The following is a 25240-nucleotide window of genomic DNA, read 5'->3' as shown; positions in this document are numbered from 1 at the left end:
GGCCGGGAGACCATATGCGGGGTGTTCGGCCACCGAAAGTGCAAGTCCTTTTCAGGTGACGGCACGTCGGCGACTTGTGAGTCAGAGATGATGAAAGACACACAGAACCCACTTCATGCTCCTCCATACTGAGCCGGTAGCTTCTGCAAAGACATGTGCAAAAACGTGGAGCTTATTAAAGGACGATAACCGAAAAGAGAATGTTTGACATCTTACACGAGAAATGGTCGCGGAATGTCCAAGGCTAAGTTATTGGTGATTGTAATGAAGCAATGTTTTTTTAAGGAAAGTAAGAGATTTGGCTGTATTGTATATTGACGATAAAAATCGTGACTACAATAACAACAACTAAACCCAAAACAAGTAAGTGAACCATCGCAGTGGGACCATTACCATCTGCGTAATAAAATTATAAATGATTACAACACGAGATCCGCGCAAACACACAGAGGAGGAAGAGGTGGACGAGGCATGGTTCGCTGACTGAGAGGTCATAATGCCGGCTTGACGAAAATGATGGAATGAAAACAGAGGTTCGCAACAGTATAGGGGCCTACTGCTGTGGATCGCTTTGAGCAGACCCGCTGACATCAAAGGCAGCAATTCCGCGACAACAAACCAAATAATGTATCTTTGCAAGTTCAAGCGTACGCAAGAAATAGAGAGCAGGATCAACAATGCTGGAATGTCACGCTGTGGGTGCATGACGGATCGGAAGTACTTGCAAAAGATATCACGACCGTTGTCGGAATAAATACTTGCATGTGCACCAACCATGTGGCAGCACCGAGTTTAGCTTCAGTTTCTGTTGCGATAAATAAAGTTGAAACTGTACTCGAGGTTACGGAATGGCTAATGTAATTAAGCAGTAAGTATGATGGTTTACTAGAATGGAACAAAGAAAGTTAAGCGTGTTTCACAGGTAGGAATGTTATGAATAATGGTAATGAATGTATTCTATGTGAAACGAAAGGGACACATTTTGAATGAATTATTGCTTAAGGTAGATGATTTTGATGTAATGTACTCGATATAATGAGGAATATGAGGTACGTAAGGTGATGTTTCTGTTGATGCCATTCCCGAACTCATCGAAGTCAGCGGATCCAAAAGGAGAGCCGTAAACTGCGTTATGGCGCCAGAGTGTGTTAATTCTATTTAACTGGGTAAGGTTAGTGAGCGAAGCGGAAGGTTCAGACGAATAAGAAGCAACGTTCAGAAAGCGAAATTACCATTGCACCAAATACCAAGAATGTACAGCATATTTTGTACCGAGTGAACCTAGAAAGAAGCAGAGAAAACCACCAGACAAAATGATTGAGCCTAGAGGTGTTCTGTGGAGCGATTTAGAGGTTGACTAGTACTTACTGCTGGAAGATAAAGGTAATGAATCGAAACGATGTGAAAGAATTATGATTCTGGTACATGTACCTGACGTAGGAACTTTTTTGTTTGTTAATAGTGGTCGTCAGATTAGTGCTTTGTCCCAATTACTTTTCGAGCATATTAAGGGTGACAAAAGAATAGTCGAGATGCCAATTATTGGAGTGTTCCCTCCACATACATCTCGAGTATTGACCACGAGGAGAAAATTCGAGAAATTAGAGTCGTTCAATATTAGAACGAGACTTATAATGGGTCCTTAGTTGAGCACTGAGATAACTGCTGGTATGGACTAGTTGACGAACCATAAAAGTTTGTTGATTGCATAAAATAATTATTGATTACGCTATGTGATTTCAAGAGCTCTTTCATTCTCGGACCATTTTTCTTCGAGGAAATGACCCCTCGTGAGGTTATTAGGTGTATAGTGCCATCTGAAGGTTATAAAGTCCTCTTTGGGCAGCACGTGATTCCAGCAAGAGAGCAACTACGTTATCACCACTATTTTCATGCAAGATAGGGCGACGACATATGTTAGTTGCCAGGAGAGATTTACTTCGGGAAACCTTCGGTAGCGACCGAGTCATCCACAGACCGTTTCAGGATGTGTGACCTTCCTAATCTTCCAAACTAAACCTATGTGAGGCCTGGATGTGGTGATATCTGAATAATCGTGTCCATCAGGGATGTAGCTGGAGTGTTCCAGAAGTGTAGCATATGATAACATGTCGCACTGACTGTTTACCACGCCGCATTCTGTTGATTCTGGAGGCCACATTCTAATAACCGTGCTAGAACCACACTTAACATATGTTTGATAGTTCCTCCTCCTTTCCAGCACCCACATCACATTCTAACTGCTTGCCGAGCCGTTTTTTCACCTGTTGACACGAAATGGAAGTATTATATTTTCAGCACCGACCAATGACGTTTCAGCATCCTGCGTGTATACTGGGAACATACTGATCCCATCTCGTATTTTATTTACTGTTCCTCCTGAGACACTGCGTATTATTGAAGAAGATCGAGTCTTATTATTACAGAGTTGTAGCTGTTCCGTGTGTCCAGATATAATCGCCAGATATAAATGTTTGTATATGCTGGAAAGCGCGGGAATAGAGTGACTCGATCTTGCAGGCTTGTTGTCCCTGGTGTAAGCCCTATTTATGATCCAACTTACATCGGCAGTTCGTATGAAAGAAAGCCATATGACATTATCAAAAACTTTACATTACATTAGCTGTTCGTTGGCAGATTGCGAAACTTACCTCCCTAACCCTTGGGCACAAGAGGCATCGTTCCATAGAAAACGGCTGTAGGAAGGAGAAACAGATACGAGAGGTAGTCATACAATTTCAGTTATCATCTCGGAATAATAAAGTCACACAATTGCTTTTTTAATCAGTCTGGGGTGGATTTCTATGGTCGTGGTATTTACTGAAATCAGAGTGCCAAATTGCCACCGCAGACCAAAACGATCCATCTCACTGATAAAGCTGAGTATGGTGTGGTAATTCCTTTTCAGCAGCATAGGTTAATACAGACAGCTGTAAAAAGATATCTGGATTTGCCTAGCACGTCTGCAGCATTTCCACTGCTGTTGAAAGGGATATCCACGAGTTACTCCACTTTAACACTGTCCCGCCCGATTTGTTCCGACTTTTCTAGCAGCTTGCAGCAGTACCTCGGCGCTGAGATATCAGTAAGTGTCAGAGTTACCGGCATATGTCTCCAATTAAAAAAAAAAAAAAATTCTGAGGTGACAGTTAAAATTGTAAGACTGCCCTGCGACCCTGCGAGAGCTAAATGCATCGACACACACACACACACACACACACACACACACACACACACACACACACACACACATCTTCCTTGAAGAGATTCTCACCGTACCGTTGAGAGTAGTTTGTTTGTTGTGTGTCAAACTATTTTTATTGTCATTGTAGTCTGACTGCTGTGGCTATTTTCTAAGATACATTTAACTCTTAGGTTGGTGCTTAAGTTCCTAGAGTTTTTGTTTTGGATGTCGGTATTCCGGTTGCTATGGGTTCATTATCGATTGTGATTTTTTATATGTAGCTCACTGTTGCCATTTGAGTTTACATTTTGTCATTTTGATAGTGAGTGGAGCTATGGACGTTGGAAAATGGAGTGCCAAGTGGAGAAGTCGGAACGTTTCACACATATTCTTCTGTTTTATTTTATTTTATTTTATTTTTTCTTAAGAGGCATCATAGTCGCAGTTGACTGTATGTTTAGTAAATTATTTTCGCGCCATTAAACTTAGCTCCACATGTTGTCAGTGCACCTGAGCTTATACACTCCTGGAAATGGAAAAAAGATCACATTGACACCGGTGTGTCAGACCCACCATATTTGCTCCGGACACTGCGAGAGGGCTGTACAAGCAATGATCACACGCACGGCACAGCGGACACACCAAGACCCGCGGTGTTGGCCGTCGAATGGCGCTAGCTGCGCAGTATTTGTGCACCGCCGCCGTCCATGTCAGCCAGTTTGCCGTGACATACGGAGCTCCATCGCAGTCTTTAACACTGGTAGCATGCCGCGACAGCGTGGACGTGAACCGTATGTGCAGTTGACGGACTTTGAGCGAGGGCGTATAGTGGGCATGCGGGAGGCCGGGTGGACGTACCGCCGAATTGCTCAAAACGTGGGGCGTGAGGTCTCCACAGTACACCGATGTTGTCGCCAGTGGTCGGCGGAAGGTGCACGTGCCCGTCGACCTGGGACCGGACCGCAGCGACGCACGGATGCACGCCAAGAACGTAGCATCCTACACAGTGCCGTAGGGGACCGCACCGCCACTTCCCAGCAAATTAGGGACACTGTTGCTCCTGGGGTATCGGCGAGGACCATTCGCAACCGTCTCCATGAAGCTGGGCTACGGTCCCGCACACCGTTAGGCCGTCTTCCGCTCACGCCCCAACATCGTGCAGCCCGCCTCCAGTGGTGTCGCGACAGGCGTGAATGGAGGGACGAATGGAGACGTGTCGTCTTCAGCGATGAGAGTCGCTTCTGCCTCGGTGCCAATGATGGTCGTATGCGTGTTTGGCACCGTGCAGGTGAGCGCCACAATCAGGACTGCATACGACCGAGGCACACAGGGCCAACACCAGGCATCATGGTGTGGGGAGCGATCTCCTACACTGGCCGTACACCTCTGGTGATCGTCGAGGGGACACTGAATAGTGCAGGTACATCCAAACCGTCATCGAACCCATCGTTCTACCATTCCTAGACCGGCAAGGAAACCTGCTGTTCCAACAGGACAATGCACGTCCGCATTTATCCCGTGGCACCCAACGTGCTCTAGAAGGTGTAAGTCAACTACCCTGGCCAGCAAGATCTCCGGATCTGTCCCCCATTGAGCATGTTTGGGACTGGATGAATCGTCGTCTCACGCAGTCTGCACGTCCAGCACGAACGCTGGTCCAACTGAGGCACCAGGTGGAAATGGCATGGCAAGCCGTTCCACAGGACTACATCCAGCATCTCTACGATCGTCTCCATGGGAGAATAGCCGCCTGCATTGCTGCGAAAGGTGGATATACACTGTACTAGTGCCGACATTGTGCACGCTCTGTTGCCTGTGTCTACCTGCCTGTGGTTCTGTCAGTGTGATCATGTGATGTATCTGACCCCAGGAATGTGTCAATAAAGTTTCCCCTTCCTGGGACAATGAATTCACGGTGTTCTTATTTCAATTTCCAGGAGTGTATTTGTGATAGATTATTAGAACGATGATACCATTCTCATATTAACCTTTTCACGATGTAATAAGTGTCGATCTCATCGGATCTTGTGGGATTCTCGCAGTCAAAAAGCTGCATTTTGACGACGCCCACGAGAAGTAATCTTTTGTTTTAGTTCAGAGCAGGGGTGAGAGCAGCCGAGGGTCAGAAAAATTTGCTTAATGTATGGGGATAATTCCATCGGACGGAGCATGGCGAGAAGAAGGCTTTTCAGGTTTAAGGAAGATCGTTCAAGAAGAGCTTCGGGGTTTGATGATGATTGGCTAAACGAGTTAATCCATAATGGACCTGGCAGTTGTAGTTGAGAACTGGCATGTGTGATTAACTGTGATCATTCCATCATGCGTGAGATTTGAATGTAGTGGGGAAGGTTAAAAAACCTGGTATACGGGTACCACATGGTATACGCCAAATCACGGAACACAGTGGCTGGTCATATGTGCATCTCGCTTTGCTCGTCAACTGAACAACACCGATCACTCTTATCCGGTATTGCTACTAGTGACGAGTCATAGTGTCCCTACGCTAACATAAGGAAAACACAGGAATTTGTCACCCCAAACAGATCAGCAGGTCACCCGTAGAAATACACTACTGGCTATTAAAATTGCTACACCAAGAATAAATGCAGATGATAAACAGGTACTCATTAGACAAAGATATTATACTAGAACTGCCATGTAATTACATTTTCACGCAGTTTGGGTGCATAGATCCTGAGAAATCATTACCCAGAACAACCACCTCTGGCCGTAATAACGACCTTGATACGCCTGGACAATAAGTGAAACAGAGCTTAGATAGCGTGTACAGGTACATCTGCCCATGCGACTTCAACACGATACCATGGTTCATCAAGAGAAGTGACAGGCGTATTGTGACGAGCCAGTTGCTCGGCCACCATTGACCAAAAGTTTTCAATTGGTGAGATATCTGGAGAATTTGCTGACCAGGGCAGCAGTCGAACATTTTCTGTATCCTAAAGCCCCGTCAGGACCTGCAACATGCGGTCGTGCATTATCCTACTGAAATTTAGGGTTTCGGAGGGATCGAATGAAGGGTAGAGCCACGGGTCGTAACACATCTGAAATGTAACGTTCACTGTTCAAAGAGCCGTCAATGCGAAGAAGAGGTGGCCGAGACGTGTAAACAATGGCACCACATACCATCACGCTTCCCATGTGCGTTCACCGCGATGTGGCCAAACACGGATACGACCATCATGATGCTTTAAACAGAACCCTCATTGAACCGAAATAATGACGTTTTGTCACTCGCGCACCCAGGTTCGTCGTTGAGTACACCATCGCAGGCGCTCCTGACTGTGATGCAGCGTCAAGGGTAACCGCAGCCATGGTCTCCGAGCTGACAGTCCAAGCTCCTGCAAAAGTCGTCGAATTGTTCGTGCAGATGGTTGTTGTCTTGCAAATGTCCCCATCTGTTGATTCAGGGATCGAGACCTGGCTGCACGATCCGTTACAGCCATGCGGATAACATGCCTGTCATCTCGAGTGCTAGGAATACGAGGCCGTTGGCATCGAGCACGGCGTTCCGTATTGTCCTCCTGAACTCTCTGATTCCATATTCTGCTAACAGTCATTAGATCTCGACCAAAGCAAGCAGCAATGTCGCGATACGATAATTTGCAATCGCAATAGGCCACAAAGTTAGAAACATCACAGTACGCATTTCTCCTCCTTACATGACCAATCACAACAACGTTTCACGAGACAACGCCGGTCAATCGCTGTTTGTGTATGAGAAATTGGTTGTAAACTTTCCTCAAGTCAGCCTTGTGTGAATGCTTTGAAAGTCTAATCATTTGCATATCAGAGCATCTTATTCCTGTCGGTTAAATTTCGCGTCTGTAGCACGTCATCTTCGTGGTGCAGCAATTTTAATTGCCAGTAGTGTAGTTCTTAAAACAGCGCAGAACTGTCTGTAGAAGGCAATGTATAAGTAATGTGTTACACATTAAGAGCATGAAGTAGCACGATCGAAAGTCATGTGCATAAATTGTGACTTCAAGAACTAGAAAATGAATGAACCCTATTCTTTAATTCACGGTAACTACATGTAACTACAATAATTGACGTGCTGTCACGATACTTAACACTCATGTAGAAAATTATATACAGTTTCTTGTTGTTGTAGCCGTACATCAGATTCCGGCAAACGAGAGCCCAGCGGTGAGCTTTAGGCAAGACGGTAACATGAGTTGAAAAAGCGTTTGTTCTGCCATAACAGTACAGCGACACATCAGAACGAATTCAACAACTGCCAACTGCATTCGGCGATGGTATGAGCAGTTTAAATCCTCGGGATGCCTCTGCAATGCAAAATCAACGGGTCAGCCTGCGTTTAGTGAAGAGGATGGGTTTTGTAAGACACTAATCTTTAGTGTGAAGTAACATTTTCTGTGTATGTCGCAGGGAACAGGTACAATGTGAGAACTTGCGGACCGAAGGTCCCCACGCTATCGTGCAGCACGTTCGAGATTCACCAAATGTTAATGTGAAGTCTTACGGCTTAAAGTTTACGGTCCCTTATTCTTCTGCAAAAAGACAGTTACAGGACATCTATATCTGAACATGCTGCAAAATTAGATTATGTCCAACTGTAAACTGACATTGTGGACTTCATCTACTAGCAGTATGGTGTTCCATCCAATTTGCGTCATGATGTTCATGATCTTTTATACAAGAAACTGAGAGACCGACGGATTGGTTGTTGTGTGGTTAATGACTAGTGAGTCAAGTCATGGCCTCCACGTCTTTCAGACCTAACCGCCTTAATATTTCTGTAAGGGGTTACGTGGAAGATTCAGTACTTCCACCTCCTCCACTTACATCCCTGCCAGAACCGAGAGCTTGCAACAACATTGCTTTTGAACAGATTGATAGGGCCATGTTGCACAGAAGATGACTTTGTTTTACTACTTGCTTCTCAACTTTAAAAGAAATAGAATTATGAATTTCAGATAATTCTTATTCTGAATGTACGAGGGGTGCTCAATAAGTAATGCAACATATTTTTATGAATGGAGGTCCTTTTATTCAGGATTGCCATACATCATACAGTTCCCCCCCCCCTTTTTTTGGCTTAAAATCCCATAAGTTTCCTTTAATTTACGTCTATGGTCAAAAACTCCTTGTTAACAGATTACCGGTTTCGGTCTTTAATGTCCATCATCAGATCTGTTTCATAAAAGAAAAGTCCTACTGTACTGCAGCCATAGTGGCATCGTCAAATGTTAAATGCGGAATCAGCACCAGTATCGTCAAATACATATAAAAAACATCACATGCACCAGTCATGTTGTCAGTAGTACTATTAAAGGAAACCTATAACATATACGGGTCAATGTTTCTTCGCTACGATGTCGCAGGCTGTTAAAAACCTTTTTTCCATCATAAACTCCATTGAAAGCGACGGCTTTGCTCCACCTTATTTGGAGGGACTGTATGCCCACACGGTACAATTCAACATTCCACAGATCGACGTCTGAGCCAAAGTATTGCTGAATTAATAACTTACCAATCACCTACGTTGTGCTTCCCGTGGAGTGAATCTTAAATTGTGGTAGACGGATGGAACTCGGAAGATGCTAGATCTGGACTGTATGGTAGGTGAAGAAGAATGGTCCACTCACGTTTTGTGGGCTACTCTCGGGTGCGCAGGCTTGTGTGAGGTCTTGCGTTGTCATTGGGAGGCAGCAGTTCGTTTGCATTTCTGAGGCTACGAAATAAATTACAGAAGTCACAGCTGTGTGCGGCTGACCAGCACGCGAAAAATAAAGCTCGTGCGACCCTGTAATGATGGCAGACGCCTCGGGCAATGGCTCACCGTGCTTTTGTTCACTGTCAAGTCTCTGTTGACATTTTGCAAGCACATGCGAATACCTGCGAGCTCTGGTATTCCGCCAAAAGAAATTCAATGATAACTCTCTTCTAAGAAACCACCTCCATTACAAACGCAATTTTGAAGGCTCCGTACAGCGCCACCACCACTCTGAACTTCATGAAACTGCAGGGGTGAAGTGAGAATTTGCCACAGTAAATTCTGCATTTTTCTAAACAAAATTAGCAGGGAAAAAATGTTCGCATTACTTATTGAACCCACACCGTTTTTAAAGTACAATCATCTGTTTTGATAAGCATATCTGTACAACCACATGTGAAATAAAGCCATTCATTCTTCTTTTATCTTTATCCTTTAATGTTAAGAAACGAATAAACTTAGGTACTACTGTACCGTCAAAGACGAAGTCATTGGAGCACGACCACACGTGATGTACAGTGCTGGGTAAGTAAACTGGTCTGCAATTTTTTGTAGAACTACGCTAATATTTGCCTGAAGCAGTCAGGGTAAACCTTGAAAAACTTAAATTTGGACGCCGGTGCGGAGACTTTAATATCACTTGGTTGAACATCAAATGTGTCAATTAACGCCAATAGAGTAACATTCCTTACCCTATAACCACTTGAAGTTCTTTTACACAACTCTGTAACCGCAGTAAGTCCTTTTACACAACGGTTTAGCCGACCGCGGTGGTCTGTCGGTTAAGGCGCTCAGTCTGGAACAGCGTGACTGCTACGGTCACAGGTTCGAATCCTGCCTCGGGCATGGATGCGTGTGATGTCCTTAGGTTAGTTAGGTTTAAGTGGTTCTAAGTTCTAGGGGACTGATGACCACAGATGTTAAGTCCCATAGTGCTCTGAGCCGTTTGAACAACGGTTTATTTACTCTTGTGGGTGAAGTGTGACATTGTAAATGGAGATTAATAAGTAGACAAGTTTATCGGCATCATTACCCTAAGATTTAAGTAAACATTTACTTTGAAAGATAAATTGTAGTATAGGAATTAGATCGTCATCGGTTTACATCAGGCTACTTTTGTGATAAAAAACTTATCTGTAATTTGAGGTACATGGTTTACTTAGATCTGAATACTCATCGCTTCAGTTCTTCGTATAATGAATATGTTCAATGAGCAACATTTAATCAGTAGGCTTGTTGTACAGCAAGCAACCACCGGCAGTCAATAAAAAAATGACCTTAGATACAAAATAACTGGCACTCTACGGCCGAAATAACAATACCATTAGGAAGCGGTCCCGTGTGAACAGTTGTGGAATGTGCAAAGGCTGCTAGACGCACTGCCAGAGACAAGTGAAGAGCGAAGTAGTGGTTACATGGTTTGTATTGTACTGTCTGGAATTGGGGACCTAGAAACGACGGAGAGGCTTCGTCCCCGCCGTAGCACGCATTGGTGTACAACCCAAAAACAGGCGACAGCAGTCCACCATCCCCACCGCGGCCCCACATCGAACCCAGGGTTATTGTGTGCTTAGGCCACTCGGGAACGTCTCACACCAGATGAGTGTAACCCCAATGTTTCCGCGGTAGAGTAGTCATGGTGTAAGTGTACGTGGAGAAAGTTTTGGTGCACCAATCGCCGACATAATGCAACGGAGACGGAATAAGGAAACCAGCCCACATTCGTAGAGGCAGACGGAAACCCGCCTTAAAGACCATCCACAGACTGGCCGGAACACCGGACCTCGACACTAATTCGTCGGGCGGGTTCGTGCCTGGGACCGGCACGCCTTCCCGCCCGGAAAGCAATGCGTTGGACCGCACGGCTAGCCGGGCTTGCGGTTAGATACTTTACTACACAAGCGAGTCTGTATCGTCAGCCTGAGACATTAGTTGCGTACAGTTCCAACTACCAGCTAATCGCATAAAGTAGACTTCAAGTGCATTACCGGTGGAACTTATTAACTCTACTAGAACGCCGTGCGCCACTTACAAAACAATGCTACTACTAGAAACAGAAAAATAAACTTAATAGTATCACGTATAAAATTATATCTGGCAGAATACAATGTCGAAGTACTTACCACGCGCGAATTGATAGTGCACTCGTTTTAATTATGTGTTGACTGGTTTCTGAAAAAGAAGGGACATTAATTACTTTATGAAATTTCATTCCATTAATTTTTTTTTCTTTTTGTAAATAGCAAGTGTCATTTCCTAAAGGAGATAATAAAAATACAAGAAAGTTTTACGAGGTTAAGTTACCACAACAGCGAAAGAAAAGTTTATAACGTGTGTAAAAGTGGATTGAATCTGCAGCAATCTTTTATGACACGTATCAATCGGCCTTTGGTTTCAAATAGCATTTAATTTTTTAAATTTTCATTTTGTTGGACAATGCAGCTACCAGAAGTAATGCGCTACTTTAAGCAGCATTGCAGAATATAGGCTTAACGACTGAGAAGTTGTTTGCCACGCAGGCATGGGAACGAATGTGCCAGATGGCACAGTAGTGAGTCAGTCAAGTGAGGAGATGTAAATAAGCCATGATGCATCGTGGGCCCACCAAAACTGAGTCACGAAAGCTGAATGTTTTATTTTACATGTATTAATTATAAAGTCCACCTCTGGCGCGACAGCCTTTGTAACCGAGTGGTTCTAGGCGCTTCATTCTGGAACAGCGCGACCGCTACGGTCACAGTTTCGAAACCTGCCTCAGGCATGAATGTATGTGATGTCCTTAGGTTAGTTAGGTTTAAGTAGGGACTCATGACCTCAGATGTTAAGTCCCATGGTCCTCACAACCATTTGAACCATTTTTTAACATCTGGTTCAATAGGTGCTGAGAGTAATTCAGTTGTCATGAAAGCTTTAATGTAGTAAACGAGTCAAATGTGGAAAAAACAAAAAATTATTCAACTGTTGATCACATACAAACATGTACGAAGTTATACAAAGCATGCACGAGATTTCCGTTGCACGCCTATCTTGTCATTCAGTGGTAGGGTATATTTATAGTCTGTTCTCTGTACTAGTCGTCTCAACCATGTTCTTGATCTTTAATAACTTAAACTATTTGTTCTAAACTATTTACAGTGTTTATTTGCTTCAAATACACTAGCTACCCGCAACACCCAGATTAAGATCTTCTACTGTTTTATGCTGAATGGCTCACATCTTAGAACAAAATCCAAATCCATGTAAGGCAAATTTTGAATTTACTTGCTTCCCCTTACTATAGCCAAATGATGTGATATCCCATTTGGAAAAAGTCATGCACAAGTTACTTTCCCTTCATATCCGAACAGAACTGGTGACTATAATAAAACAATCCCTTAGCACGCATCTATTGATCCTCAAACGAAGAGATCGATACCACACAGTTTTCTTCACATTACGACTGCATTTCTCAATTTAAACCAAACAACGCCAACGCCTTAGTCAGTGCAAGAAGATGTAATCAACCCATAATTAAACTAATTATCACATAATAGGAAAATGACATTCCTCTGTAAAGTAATTTTTCTTCAGTTTTCGTGTCTATGTTCAGAGGAAAAGTAGAATTGTTATAACTTTATTGACATCGTTATTAATGTGCGCAAACTGAAGGCATTTCTGCACAAGTGATTGGTGTTTCTAAATCACATATATTACACATCGATTCAAGTATCGGTTATTGAGCAGATTTGACTAGCTTAATTAGAGCCATAAAATGCTGATACTTCTAATATTTACTGTTACCTGCTTTATTATGAAAACTAAACACAACCACGAATCTATCATATAACTCCAAAAATCAAAGTTATTAAAACAAAATTGTTGAACTGACTAGTAAATGTGGCCTTGCCCACATATAGTAAAGCGTCTGGTTTTGTGTACAGAGAAAGGTAGAGACGTTAGTGGTGATACATAAACAGATGTACTGTCATCGTTGTCAGAAGAGCTTGCTGACAATCTAATACTTTTTATATGTGAAAGGGGTTTACATGTGGCTCCTGAATGTGGGACTGAATGTTGTAAATAAATTACGAAACTGGATAAAAAATGGTTCAAATGGCTCTGAGCACTATGGGACTCACCTTCTGAGGTCATCAGACCTCTAGAACGTAGAACTACTTAAACCTAACTAACCTAAGGACATCACACACATCCATGCCCGAGGCAGGATTCGAACCTGCGACCGTAGCGGTCACGCGGTTCCAGACTGAAGCGCCAGAACCGAACGGCCATACTGGCCGGCTGAAACTGGATAACTCGATAACATGTTATTATACTGGATGCTAACTGCATTCTATTTGCAGAGGAGCAACAAATTATTCCCTATGCGCAATTGTGACCAGGTATGGAAAAACAGGGAGTGAAAACACAGTTGGCAAAAGAAAACAACTAAGTTGCACAATAAGACGCAATATACAAGCCATACTGAATGAAATTAAAGGACCAGTGTTGCACGAATGAAGCCATCGCAGCAGCTGAGCCGTAGAACAACAACTGTCATTCATTTTGGGGAATGATGATGGTAGGGGAGCTGTAGTGAGAGACACATCGAAGGAACATATACCATCTGATAGCACGAATTTATGACTTCTGTGTTTGCTAAACTACGATAAATAAAAGAAAGGTTTATTTAGTGCCGAAACAGTCTTGAAATTTAAAATATCAAGTGTTCCAACACAAGTGCCAAATAACAAATCAGTGCTATTAGAACTTTTTGGGGAACACGTGAAATTCGTTACTAAACAATTCACAGATTTAAAAACTCAAGTACCACGAGATGTAGATGCTTTTGGTAAAGGAGTCAAAGTGTGTGAGAAAAATGCAGTTATTTTTGAATACCAACTCGTTAACGACATTTGTATTCTTAAGCGATTGATTGAAGACCTACATAATAGCCATGACGCATTTGCTAAAGTCAGCAACATAGCACAGAAAGATCTGGGTAAATAATCAAACCAAAAATTAAGACAATAACGTAGATGGTGATGTAGTATATTTAGAGAGGAGTGCGGTTGCAGTTAAAGAACTATGTGCATCCAAAGCCTTGTGTAATAAGAACGGCATTGTGTGGTTCAACTAATCAGCTAAGAGCCTCCCCAGTGACAATTTACATCGTGTTGATTTTATTCAACACTGTAAAGATAGTTTTCTCTCTGTTACGACAAACACTTAAAGTGACAAAATTCTTGGAATGAGAGGCACTGTCCTGGGCAGACTTGGATTATGGTCTGTGGACATCATTTAAAGCATTTGATAAATGTTTTTAGATAAATTTCGGTCTCAGTCAGAGCAGACGGGAATGAAGAGAGAAATTCTGAATACACCTGTCTACGAGAACAAAACTACCTCTATGAAAGACTTCTGTAAAGCTCAACACAAACATTTAGTACACTTACATAAAGTTTGTGATGTAAAAACCTTAAGAGAAGGTTGTCATACCAATTACAGATGGAACTACATAGAATTACTTGGTGCTCCTGATGACTGAGTTGGTGCATTTTTGAGACGTGTCAATAAGCTGGGTAGAGTTTTGGAGAGAAATATCGAATAGAAAACCAATTGAAATTTTAATTATGCTGGGAAAGTAAATTATGATGATGACGATATTGGTTTGTGGGGAGCTCAACATCATTGTCCTCAGCACCCATATAATGTCCAATCTTCCCATTTCCAGTATTGCCTCTAGCCATATGATGATGAGATGGTGAGATCAGGACAAACACCTAATCCCCAGGCAGAGAAAATCCCCGATCTGGCAGTGACTCGAATCTGGGAGTCCGTGATCCTGAGGCAGCAATGGTAGCCACAAGACCACAAACTGCAGATGAAGGAAATAATGATAACAGAGGGAATTATGGTGGTCGATCCTATGGTAATCAGAGGTTTGACTACCATCAAATGGAGAAAGGAGCTAGAATATCAAACTGTAATGGGAGATGGGATTGTCAAAATGGGAGCAACCAGAAGAGGAGATGTGATGAAAACAATAATAGACAAGAAAACTCCAGGTCTCCTCAGTGAGGGTCTACAGGTTTGAGGCGAATAGACCAAGGTATTATAAAACAGTAACTGGAACAGGAATAGTCATAGAGGGTTCAGTAACAACAAACTGTGGAAGAAAACAGACTACACAACAAATAAGCAGGATATTCTTTGAAAGAAACTTTGGTACACTGTAAGAGCCAAATATTTTTCAGCAAATAAAAGTAAGAGTAGTAGGGAGACGGCTAGTGAAGAGTTTTGTGATTCGATGGAAGCTAAAACTGCAAATGAGGATACTGAAAATGATAGCTTGGTTTTAAGAGATTGTTTACATTGCAGGATGTATAAATTATGTACCTGGCGAGCAGCAGTCTGTGGCAGAGATGAAAAAGAAGGAACTGACAGAAGGCAGGGATGATGTTGATAATAGAAAGGAAAGGAAGCGAAAGCTAATTTTTGTGGAGAATGTGAAGTTAAACAGGGTGTAGAGGAGGAGCAGTTATATAGTTTCATATATTCTAGATGTGTGAGTGTAGATAAAGTGGAATTTATTGTGGAGAGAAAAGACAGATATGAAGTCAGTAAGGAAGATACATCAGGAACACAACTGTTGATGTACAATGTTTGTCAGCCAGTAGACATTCAAAGCATAAGATCTGACAACCACAGAATTTACTATCAGTCAAATACAGTTTCAGGTATGAGGGAAAAGGCAAAATAATTCTATGCATAATATCTGAAGGTAATGTGTTTAATAATAATGATAATGAAATATTTTCGAAATGTCTTGTTCATATCAGTGAGACTCATTGTACTGAATGGTGGAAAGAGTTAAAAGACCAATTTAGTGGAAATGAAATAAAACCAGTAGTTGGCTTAGCGTCTTTCCCCTAGTAGAAAGCCATAGGAGAAATGAAGCATCTGAAATAACGGGAAACTTGATTAAAACTGAAAGGTTAAACTAACTACAGGGAGGAGTAGGAAAATGGTATGTAGTCATGAAGTTTTTCCATTTTGAGATTGAGAATAAACAGTTTGTGTGTGGTTGTTTGGATATCCCAGGATCGATAATTATTTCTTGCCTCGTACGAACTGGATACTTAAAATGGGTATAAATTTTAATAGCAATGGAAATGTATAATTGTAGCAGAGTTCAAAGATCAAATGAAAATGTAACTCGTGAATTTTGGGAATGAGTGTATCCATGTCACAGAAAGTTGTAGTGTGGGGGGGGGGGGGGCAACAGACACATTCTAGAAGAGTTTCCTAGTGATCCCATGGATGATCAGAACTCTGAAGAACTTGTAAACAGAAAAGTAGATGCAGGCATATCCTTAGATTAAAATCAAAAAGAGCAATGAAAGATAGTCTTATAGGAATTTCAGGCTGTATTCCACAACAGACCAAGAAGGGTGTAGAATTTCCCACAGAAATTAGGCGTCAGATCACATGAACCATTTCTCTTAAAACCATATGAAATACGTTTTGCAGAATGGAAACCTTTAGAAAAGGAAATTCAAAAGACAGAGACATGCAGGAATTTATAAAGGAACAGGAGCGAGTATAACAAGAGGTCAGACTCGTGCTGGATTCTAGACAGCTTAATAAATTTGAAAAAAAAAAGAGAATGACTACCCTCAGAATATTAATGAAATCCTTTGCTAATTTCAATGCGTCAAATATATGAATAGCTTAAATCTAACCTCAGGTTTTCACCAAGTGTGCCTGGATAGTGATTCCAGAAAATACACTGTTTTTTTGTACCTCCGAAAGTATTTTCAATATTGTGTTGTGCCTTTTGGTCTAAATATCTCTGTGTCTTGGTTTATCATAAGTTTAGATTTTGTGTATGGGGTAGACTCGGATATAACAATCTATGTACACAACATATTAATAACTGGTAAAACTTGGGCTGAAGTTCTTGGAATACTGAAGCAGGGGTGACATTAAAATTTGAAAAGTGCAGGGATGAGTGAGTTGAAGTCCCTAGGGAACTTCAACATAAAAAAGTGCAAATTAAAGGTGAGTAATTTGAAGTTTCTAGGGTACCTTATTTCAGAATAAGGAACTGCACCAGGTGGAAATGTAACTGAAGCCATTCCCAAGCTCACTGCACCTAAGAATGAAAAGCAATAAAAATCTTTTTGGATTAAATGGATTTTACAAAAAATCGTAAAGAATTAAGTCCTCATTGCCTCTTGTTTACGTAATTTACTCAAGAAGAACACCATATGGGACTATACTCAATAATGCCACAGTGCATTCGATGAAATGAAAACATTTATTTCAAAGCCAAATTTTGTCAAGACCCCATATGTCTCTGCGCTTCTGCATTATGGCTGATAGCAATAACACTAGATTGACGGCACATTTTAGTCAAGAAGACGTTGAAGGGGGAATAATACAGCACAAGTCAATAGCTTTTGGCAGCTGAGTCGTATAGAAATCTGAGAAATCCAATACCACAACAGAGAAAGAATTATTAGCCATACATATGACTTTCAATAACCTTAAGAATTCTTGTGTCATAATGTAAGCTGCTAGAAATCCTTGGGTAACAGAAGAAATATTGAATTTAATTGATGAAAGGAGAAAATATAAAAATGCAGTAAATGAAGCAGGCAAAAAGGAATACAAACGTCTCAAAAATGAGATCGACAGGAAGTGCAAAATGGCTAAACAGGGATGGCTAGAGGACAAATGTAAGGATGTAGAAGCTTATCTCACTAGGGGTAAGATAGATACTGCCTACAGGAAAATTAAAGAGACCTTTGGAGAGAAGAGGACCACGTGTATGAATATCAAGAGCTCAGATGGCAGCCCAGTTCTAAGCAAAGAAGGGAAGGCAGAAAGGTGGAAGGAGTATATAGAAGGTTTATACAAGGGCGATGTACTTGAGGACAATATTATGGAAATAGAAGAGGATGTAGATGAAGACGAAATGGGAGATACGATACTGCGTGAAGAGTTTGACAGAGCACTGAAAGACCTGAGTCGAAACAAGGCCACCGGAGTAGACAACATTCCATTAGAACTACTGACGGCCTTGGGAGAGCCAGTCATGACAAAACTCTACCAGCTGGTGAGCAAGATGTATGAGACAGGCGAAATACCCTCAGACTTCAAGAAGCATATAATAATTCCAATCCCAAAGAAAGCAGGTGCTGACAGATGTGAAAATTACCGAACTATCAGTTTAATAAGCCACGGCTGCAAAATACTAACGCGAATTCTTTACAGACGAATGGAAAAACTGGTAGATGCAGACCTCGGGGAGGATCAGTTTGGATTCCGTCGAAATGTTGGAACACGTGAGGCAATACTGACCTTACGACTTATCTTAGAAGAAAGATTAAGAAAAGGCAAACCTACGTTTCTAGCATTTGTAGACTTAGAGAAAGCTTTTGACAATGTTGACTGGAATACTCTTTTTCAAATTCTAAAGGTGGCCGGGGTAAAATACAGGGAGCGACAGGCTATTTATAATTTGTACAGAAACCAGATGGCAGTAATAAGAGTCGAGGGGCATGAAAGGGAAGCAGTGGTTGGGAAAGGAGTGAGACAGGGTTGTAGCTTCTCCCCAATGTTATTCAATCTGTATATTGAGCAAGCAGTAAAGGAAACAAAAGAAAAATTTGGAGTAGGTATTAAAATTCATGGAGACGAAGTAAAAAATTTTGTGGTTCGCCGATGACATTGTAATTCTGTCAGAGACGGCAAAGGACTTAGAAGAGCAGTTGAACGGAATGGACAGTGTCTTGAAAGGAGGATATAAGATGAACATTAACAAAAGCAAAACGAGGATAATGGAATGTAGTCAAATTAAATCGGGTGATGCTGAGGGAATTAGATTAGGAAATGAGACACTTAAAGTAGTAAAGGAGTTTTGCTATTCAGGAAGTAAAATAACTGATGATGGTCGAAGTAGAGAGGATATAAAATGTAGACTGGCAATGGCAAGGAAAGCGTTTCTGAAGAAGAGAAATTTGTTAACATCGAATATAGATTTATGTATCAGGAAGTCGTTTCTGAAAGTATTTGTTTGGAGTGTAGCCATGTATGGAAGTGAAACATTGACGATTACTAGTTTGGACAGGAAGAGAATAGAAGCTTTCGAAATGTGGTGCTACAGAAGAATACTGAAGATAAGGTGGATAGATCACGTAACTAATGAGGAGGTATTGAATAGGATTGGGGAGAAGAGAAGTTTGTGGCACAACTTGACTAGAAGAAGGGATCGGTTGGTAGGACATGTTTTGAGGCATCAAGGGATCACAAATTTAGCATTGGAGGGCAGCGTGGAGGGTAAAAATCGTAGAGGGAGACCGAGAGATGAGTACACTAAGCAGATTCAGAAGGATGTAGGTGGCAGTAGGTACTGGGAGATGAAGCAGCTCGCACAGGATAGAGTAGCATGGAGAGCTGCATCAAACCAGTCTCAGGACTGAAGACAACAACAAGAACAACAAGAAAATGTAAGCTTCTCACAGTGGAATTACGAAGAGGGCATTGTTTTTTCAGAAGTTTGGCTATTCCAAAACATACATTCTAAGAAAAAATATAATAGCCTATTCTCTCTCAGTGTTACCAGTAGGGAATGACACAGATGACAATAGAGGGGATGTAGAAAATCAGTTAGAAATAATGTAATTAAAGCTAGTAAAATAGGAAAAAGAAATTTTGAAGATATTGAGAGGAATTAGAAACATGATGACCTTACAGGTGAGTAGTTAAAAGTTTTCTAGGAAAAAGTCAGAGAGAAACAATTGACTAGTCTTACATTGTCGGTAAGGAAATATTGTGTAGAAGTTAAAACCTGTCTTAGATGGTTTGAAACCATGCAGACCAGAACAATATATTGACACACTTGTAACTTACATTCATTATGTTTTGAACATGGTGCAACCACTAAATGTACACAGAAAATGCAAGAAAACCTGTACTTTTGAAATAATGCTAGGTTAGTAGAAATGAAAAATGGTTCAAATTGCTCTGAGCACTATGAGACTTAACTTCTGAGGTCATCAGTTCCCTAGAGTTTAGAACTACTTAAACCTAACTAACCTAAGGACATCACACACATCCATGCCCAATGCAGTTCGCGCGGTTCCAGACTGTAGCGCCTAGAACCGCTCGCCCAATCCGGCCCGCCAGTAGAAATGAAACTTGAAATCTGTGACAAAAGTCAAAGAGTCAAAGTTAGCAACCAAAACAATAGAGCAATGATGGACAACATACTGCTGGATGAAAACCTAGACCTTACTATAGTCTGCCAAAAATAAAAGAGAGTTACTGCGATAATTTGCAACTGTAGATATTTTCTCAAAACTTATCAAACTATACCCATTCAAAAAAGTAACCAGTATACAGCTGATTACAATATCTACCATTGACTATTTCAATACATTTGGGTAACCTAAAGCGATCCTCTCAGTTAATGGGCCACTGTTCACAACTCAAACTAGGGAGGACTTCTTTAACCATACAGAAATTAGACACATGTTAGTCTCAGACTATCATTCATCCAGTAGTACATCTGAAAGATAAATGAGGAAATTGAAAGACGTTGTTCTGTGTACCATAACAAGAACCATGTAGATTGGATAAAATACTTCAAAGATTTTTGGGATATCGTGAACAGCCTGCAACATAATTCAACTGGATTGTCACCCCTCGAAGTCATAAATAACAGATGACCAGTAAGGAAATATAGAATATCAGGCTTGCAATCATGTCTCCACAGGAAAAGGAAGTCAGTGTCGGGAATACTACGAAAAAACAAGGATAAATAATAAAAATAAGGCACAATACCATAGACAAGCTCCCAAAATTTAAACTGGTGGACTTGGTATTAGTGAAATCTCAGGAAAAGTTAAAAATACAGACTGTTGAAATAAAGAAGTGTCTCGACATACATATAGGTCTCTTTGAGGTAGCAAAAAATGTTTTCACAGTAAATGATAACAGCCAAACAGTTGCAGGACTGTTGCAACTGTTTGGCTGTTATCATTTACTGTGAAGAATTACAACAGTTGCTGTTTCAGCCATGTTTAAAATCCATATCTAAACACATATCGACTGGCGTATCAAAAGTCAAGAGGGTTATTTAGATTACGCAATGTCAGTGAAGTATAGCTGCACAAATATATCTAATGGCAAAGACCTGACAAATTAAGCATGAAATAATATAAGAACATACATCTATAGACTATGACAGCGAACTAATCTTCTTTCATGTCTGTATTACATGGCGTAAATAGTCATTCACCAAACTGTTTAATATCAGTTTATACCAATATCTTTGTCATAGAAATCGTCTAATATTTAGGTGAATCAGCCATTTTCAATTCTGACATTTTTCAACGTATTTAATATTATGAACTTCATTACTATTATTATACCTTGCGAAAGTACAAGAATTTAAGACTATCGTGCTCCTAAAGAAATTGAGAAATAATGCTCTTAACCAGCAAATATTAGCTCTTAACAATTGAATCAACTTAATTAAACTCCTTGTTAGAATACTTAACCAGGTCAGATGAAAACATTTATGGCCTCGTCAATGTGGATTCACTCATGCCATTTGTCAGCGCACCAGTGAGGGAAAGACAAACTACTTGAGTCACAAAGAAGTTGAACTGTAATAAACTATTTGTGTCTTAAGGGCCAAGCTTTTTGAACACCTTTGACAGTAATGAAAAATTATATATATATATATATATATATTGAGGATTGTTCCTGAGTGCAATGAGATAAAACAGTCAAGAAAAATATCATTACAGCCGTTCAGGGAGAGACGTCATGGTGGAAGCTAGTAGCTTATTACGCTTTGACACCTGGCTATGTTGTGCAACAAACAGTACTTTTATAAATAGTGAATGATATACAACAGTAATGAGGAGATGACATAGCTTTTGAAATAAACAAATGGAAAATATACTGTGTCCAGTTTAATAATTGAAGGATTCACCGCTAAACTTCTGAAAACAGCCGGAAAAAGCAGATGCAGATCGGCGCACCCACCAGGTAAATAGCAGAATTCAAATTCTTCAATCGATTGCATTTCTCTCGTCATATAACTAGAAGCAGTAACACATAAACCATGTGTGGTCACTGTTGGCAGAAGAGCTAGTCGTCAATCTCATACTTTTTATATCTGAGAGGAATTTGCATTATCCAACTATGAACACTATGAACACGTCATTGGCGGCGTATGGTTAAATCCCCATTTTTCCCTCCCTTATTTAGTGTAAGTATAATTTAATTTGAGTGCTCGGGAAGGCCTATAGATTCCTGGTGATATCGAAGACGAGTGAAGGTGCGACATACACTGAAGCGACAGTCTTGGAGTACCTATTGATATCCTGTTGGACCTCCGTTTGGCCGGCGCAGCGCAGCAACTCGACGTGGCATTGACTCAACAAGTCGTTAAAGTCCCCTCCAGAAACAATCAGCCATGCTGTCTCTATAACTGCCCATAATTGCGAGAGGGTAGCCGGTGCAAGATTTTAAGCTCGACCTGACCTCTCGATTAAGTCCCATTAATGTACGATCGGTCTTACGTCGGCAGATCTAGATAGCCAAATGACTAGCTAAAGCTATCCAGAATGATCTCCAAAGCAATCGCAAACAATCGTGACACTATGACATGGCGTATTGTCATTCATAAAAATTCCATCGTTGTTTGAGAATAATAGAACCTATGAATGGTTGCAAATGGTCTCCAAGTAGCCGAACGGAAGTATTTACAGTAAATGATCGTTTCACTTGGATCATAGGATCGAGACAATTTCTTGTAAACAGAGCCCACCAGCTTGCACAGTTGACAAATTTGGTCCAAGGCTTCCTACGCCCTGTGCTACATTCGAGCGTTACAAATGACACAGTGCATTGACGCTAAATTTCGCAGCACTCTCTTAACGAATACGTTATTCACACGTCCCACACCGATTTCTGCGGTTATTCCTCGCAGTCTTTCTTGACTGTTAACACGGAAAACACTACGCAATCGCGGCTGCTCTCGGTCGTGAAGTGAAGGCCGCTAGCCACTGCCTCGTCCATGGTGAGAGATAATTCCTGACGTTTGATATCTCGGCACACTTTTGGCGCTGTGGATCTCCGAATAGTGAATTCCCTAACGATTTTCGAAATGAAATGTCCCATGCAAGTCTGCGTAGAAGATATTTTAATTACCGTCGTGCAGCCATAGTCACGTCGGAACCGTTATCACTTGAATTATCTGAGTACAAATGACAGCTGACTTGAGGTGGGTGGCGCTGTGGCGTTAAGACACTGTGGAATACAATACCGTTGACACTGCCTCTTGTATGGCGGACGATGAAATGGTTGAAAGCGGGTGCGAATCTTCACGGATCATACGAGACTTTCGTCTTCTTTGACGGGTGTTTCCAGAACCTAGTGGTCTGTAGTGGATACTTTACTTGGTAAGCGCTTTCGCACTGCAAAATACAACGGCGATGCCACCTCGTCTTAGATGAGGGACAACGACATTGTTGCAATCATGTGATATTTCCACGGATGATGGATGAAATAAGGCTTATCTCTTGCTTCACAGGTGTTTCGAGAGCCTGGTTGTATTTTGAGGGTACTTTTACGTGGTTAATTATTTAGCTCCCTGTCGCCAAGTTGTTTTTCATAACAAACAACGAAATTGTAGCAGGCGAGTGAGATTCTCCATACATCAAATGAGGCTGTCGCCTACTTTGGGAGTGTTTCCCTAGTCTAGTCGCCCTTTGCGATGTTCTCACTCGATAAACCTTTCCGTACAACAAAATACAAAGCCGTCGTCATGGGCAGCAAAACTGTTGAAAGCGAATGAGATTTTCCTCTTATCAGTTGATGCTTTCTTCTTGTTTGAAGTAAGTTTCTGCAGCCTCGTCGTCTTTTGTTGATACTTTTACTCAGTAGAAACATTGGTACTGCGAAATACACCCCCGCGACCGACTCCTCTTGTATGACAACCAAACAAGTTGTAGCACGCGAGTACGACACTCCATGGTTTTGCGATGTACGTTTACAGAAGCACCAAGCAGTATCATGACAATAATGAGATACGTAAATGTTACCACATTTAAGAAAGACAAAAAGATGAAAACAGTAGTGATGATACCAAAGTTGGCAAGAGTTTATTTTTCATCAGCTTTCTTTATTGATAGTTGCTTTAGTGTGTGCTGTGGCCCCTGCTGCAAATAAGCTGATCTACAGGCACCTCGGCCACAGATGCGATTCAAAAATCTTTGCAGTCATTCGTGCGCTTTGAAACCGTAACTGGTTTCCTCATGGGTCATTTCTCTATTCTGTTCATCTACATCTGCATCACACTCCGCAAGCTACATAATGGTCTGTGGCGGAGGGTGCTTTCGGCAACACAATCTGATCTCTTCAACCTCCACTCGCAAATTGTGCATGGGAAGGGTGATTATCGATAACCCTCTGTATTGGTTCCAATTTCTTGAATTTTCTCCTAGTGATCAACATGCGAGATGTATGTGGTGGGAAGTAATACGCTGTCTGACTCCTCCTGAAAAGTGCTGTCTCGAAATTTCAACAGTAAATCTCTCCGTGATGCACAACGTCTCTCTTCTAACGGCTGCCAATACAGTTTAGCATCTCCGTAACGCCCTCTTTCCAGGTAAACGATCCAGTGACGAAACGCACCGCTCTTCTTTGGATCTTCTCTACCTCCTCTATCAGTCCTACCTGATAAAAATCCCAGATAGATTAACAATACTCTAGAATCGGGCGAACTAGCGCCTTATAAGCCACTTCCTTCGTGGATGTTTTACGTTTCCTTAAGATTCTTCCGATGAATCTGAGTCTGGTGTCTGCTTTTTCAACTATCTGTTTTACATGGTCATCCCCTTAAGGCCGCTCTGTATAGTTACGGCTATATATTTTACGGCAGACGGTGTCTCCAGCGATTTGTTATCAATAGTGTAGCTGTACAGTAGTGGATATCTTTCCTATGTATGTGCTTTATGTTACATTTATGTACGTTCAGGGTCAGCTGCCAGAGAGTGCACCATTCATCAACTCTCTGCAGGACTTTCTGCAAATTCATACTATTTTATGGCGTTACTACATTGATATAAACAACTGTATCATCTGCGAATAGCCCTTGAGGAGCATCCGACGCTCTCTATTAGATCATTTATATATATTGTTAGCAGCAACGGTCCTATCACACTTCCCTGTGGTACTCCGGATATTACCTTTACATCTGTCGATCTAGTTCCGTTAAGAGCGACGTCTTGAGTTCT

General features: G+C 41.4%; 1 protein-coding gene across 1 annotated transcript in view; it reads right to left on the bottom strand.

The window, feature by feature from the left end:
- LOC126272493 (sex peptide receptor) overlaps nt 1-25240 on the bottom strand; it is a 3488090-nt gene that overhangs the window by 1953398 nt on the left and 1509452 nt on the right. Inside the window, exon 6 of the mRNA XM_049975380.1 lies at nt 11066-11114. The gene's annotated coding sequence lies outside the window, so the exon portion shown is untranslated. The remainder of the gene's footprint in view (nt 1-11065; nt 11115-25240) is intronic.

The sequence above is a fragment of the Schistocerca gregaria genome, chromosome 5 (assembly GCF_023897955.1).
Source record: "Schistocerca gregaria isolate iqSchGreg1 chromosome 5, iqSchGreg1.2, whole genome shotgun sequence".
NCBI classification, from domain to species: domain Eukaryota; kingdom Metazoa; phylum Arthropoda; class Insecta; order Orthoptera; family Acrididae; genus Schistocerca; species Schistocerca gregaria.
This window is presented reverse-complemented; position numbering and strand designations above follow the sequence as displayed.